Below are 3,356 nucleotides of genomic sequence, written 5' to 3' on the forward strand. Positions count from 1 at the left end.
GAAGCTGTACTACCCAGGACAGGATGGGGTTGCGCAGGGTTGTTAAGGCAGCAGAGAGCATTGTTGGCTGCCCACTCTCCACCTTAGAGCAGATTTATGCCACAAGGTGCCATAGGAAGGCACTGGACATAGTAAAAGATCCATCGCATCCTGGTCACTGTCTCTTCGAGCTCTTGCCGTCGGGACGGAGATACAGGACGATGAAGACAAGAACGAGCCGTCTTAAGAACAGCTTCTTCTCCAGAGCGATCTCGGCCCTGAATGGGAAGCCCGGACTTTGAAAGTCATCTAATCTCCCTTGCTGTATTATACTGTATTGTTTAATTAGTGTTTTTATGGAGCAGCCAAGTAATTTCGTTGTCCCCGAAGGGGGCAATGACAATAAATATATTATTATTATTATTATAGTTCTAGGAAGAAACACCATGCAGTCGTGGGCATATGATGCCAGTGGGCATGACACAAAAATATTAAAATATAACCCCTGCTCACTGAGCAATAGCAGCTGGTTGAAACCAGTTTTTTCCCCAAAAATCCTTGACTCGCTACCTGTCCGCTAGCAGCTCTCGCCTCCTAGCATTCCTTCTCTTGCGACATGGTTCCCAGTTTATGTGCCACAATGAGTCTAGACATGTTCTGGACGGGCATGCAAGTCGCGTATGTCAGTGCCAGGCTTTCCCCTGCCCCTCCCTACCCTGAGCAAGGCTCCACCCGATTGCCAACTATTTTAATTTCCCCAAAAAAGTTTGATTTTTACTACCCATCTGATTTTGAAACCCCACGATGGAATTGTGTTTTAGTTAACAAGACGCGTGAAGCACTTCATTAAAGTGTTTTTGCCTGGATAACTCAGCTGGTTAGAGCATGGTGCTGATAACGCCAAGGTTGCAGGTATTTTTCTGCATTGAGGGGGGTTGGACTAGATGATCCTCAGGGTCTCTTACAACTATAATACTATTGGAGAGGGGGGAAGTTCTCTAAGTGGCTCACATAATACAAAATGTTGATAAGAAAATACAGATAAAAACCAATGCGCTTAAAAGAAAAACAAAAACAAATTGTTGTTGTTTAGTCATTTAGTTGTGTCCAACTCTTCGTGACCCCATGGACCAGAGCACGCCAGGCACTCCTGTCTTCCACTGCCTCCCGCACTTTGGTCAGACTCATGTTTGTGGCTTCGAGAACACTGTCCCACCATCTCGTCCTCTGTCGTCCCCTTCTCCTTGTGTCCTCCATCTTTCCCAACATCAGGGTCTTTTCCAGGGAGTCTTCTCTTCTCATGAGGTGGCCAAAGTATTGGAGCCTCAGCTTCACGATCTGTCCTTCCAGTGAGGACTCAGGGATGATTTCCTTAAGAATGGATGCGTTTCTAGTGAAAGAGGACAGTGCAAAATATGGTCTGAAGCTCATCATCAAAAAAACTAAGATCATGGTCACTGGTCCCATCACCTCCTGGCAAATAGAAGGGGAAGAAATGGAGGCAGTGATAAATTTTACTTTCTTGGGCTCCATGATCACTGCAGATGGTGACAGCAGTCACGAAATTAAAAGACGCCTGCTCCTTGGGAGAAAGGCGATGACAAACCTAGACAGCATCTTAAAAAGCAGAGACATCACCTTGCCAACAAAGGTCCGTATAGTTAAAGCTATGGTTTTCCCAGTAGTGATGTATGGAAGTGAGAGCTGGACCATAAAGAAGGCTGATTGCCGAAGAATAGATGCTTTTGAATTATGGTGCTGGAGGAGACTCTTGAGAGTCCCACGGACTGCAAGAAGATCAAACCTCTCCATTCTGAAGGAAATCAGACCCGAGTGCTCACTGGAAGGACAGATCCTGAAGCTGAGGCTCCAATACTTTGGCCACCTCATGAGAAGAGAAGACTCCCTGGAAAAGACCCTGATGTTGGGAAACATCACAAGGAGAAGGGGATGAAAGAGGACAAGATGGTTGGACAGTGTTCTTGAAGCTACCAGCCTGAGTTTGACCAAACTGCGGGAGGCAGTGGAAGACAGGAGTGCCTGACGTGCTCTGTTCCAGGGGGACACGAAGAGTTGGACACGACTAAATGACTAAACAGCAACAACAAGGATAAAATTCAGTTTTAAAACTGATATACATATTCTAGAGCTAATACATGCCAACGAGCGCTGACCTCCGGGGATGCGTGCATTTATCAGACCAAAACCAACCCGGGCTCGCCCGGCCGCTTTGGTGACTCTAGATAACCTCAGGCCGATCGCACACCCCCGTGGCGGTGGCGACGCATTCGAATGTCTGCCCTATCAACTTTCGATGGTACTTTCTGTGCCTACCATGGTGACCACGGGGAACGGGGAATCAGGGTTCGATTCCGGAGAGGGAGCCTGAGAAACTGCTACCACATCCAAGGAAGGCAGCAGGCGTGCAAATTACCCACTCCCGACGCGGGGAGGTAGTGACGAAAAATAACAATACAGGACTCTTTCGAGGCCCTGTAATTGGAATGAGTACACTTTAAATCCTTTAACGAGGATCCATTGGAGGGCATGTCTGGTGCCAGCAGCCGTGGTAATTCCAGCTCCAATAGCGTATCTTAAAGTTGCTGCAGTTAAAAAGCTCGTAGTTGGATCTTGGGATAAAACAAAACAAAACAAACAAACTGATATACATAATATAAAAATCGCAAGTCTGGGAAGGCCTGTCTTAAACTAAAAAGTTTGCAGCTGGCTTTGAAAAATGTTCAAATGCACCTATATAGTATCAACCTGCAGAGTTCCACAGAGTAGGCCCTGCTATGCTGAAAGACAGATTGTAGCTTCACTAAATATTGAAATACGACATGTGATCGGATCGTAGCTTTTGCTATAAAAGCACACAGCTTTTCCCCAGAGGGGAGCAGGCAGCAGTATTTTGAAACTCAAGACAAAACCAGCAAGAGAAGCTTTGCTCTCTGTCTGGACCGCGCTGTGCCTGTTGTCTATTCCACCCCAGCATCAGTTGCCAGCAATTAGGGACACAGCTCTCTTTACAGTATTATTTGTAAGTGATAAAATGTGAAGATTTTTACGGTTAAAGTAAGTGTGATTAAAAAAAGGTTCGAAATTATGATATATGTAAACTGCTAAATATGAGGTAAAATGAAAATCAGATAGGGGGGACTTGGGGAAGCCCACCTAATGTTTAGAGAAAAATAATGATAAGACAAGAATCTGTTTGTATTGTTTGTTTTTCTGTTTGTTTATTTGTGTTATAAAATGAATAAAAAAATTTGAAGGGGGGAAAAAGGGGACATAGCTCTCTTGTTCTGACTATATGAGTGGCCTGTACTGTGGTGCTTCAAAACCAGCGGAAAGGGGGAAAAAGCAAAAGAAAACAG

At 45.2% G+C, this 3,356-nt stretch overlaps 1 long non-coding RNA gene across 1 annotated transcript in view; it reads right to left on the reverse strand.

Annotated features, from left to right (window-relative positions):
* Positions 1-3,356, reverse strand: part of LOC310671130 — an 87,001-nt gene that overhangs the window by 17,975 nt on the left and 65,670 nt on the right. The window lies entirely within an intron of this gene.

This window comes from Podarcis tiliguerta (assembly GCF_965153285.1).
Source record: "Podarcis tiliguerta genome assembly, chromosome: 2".
NCBI lineage: Eukaryota > Metazoa > Chordata > Lepidosauria > Squamata > Lacertidae > Podarcis > Podarcis tiliguerta.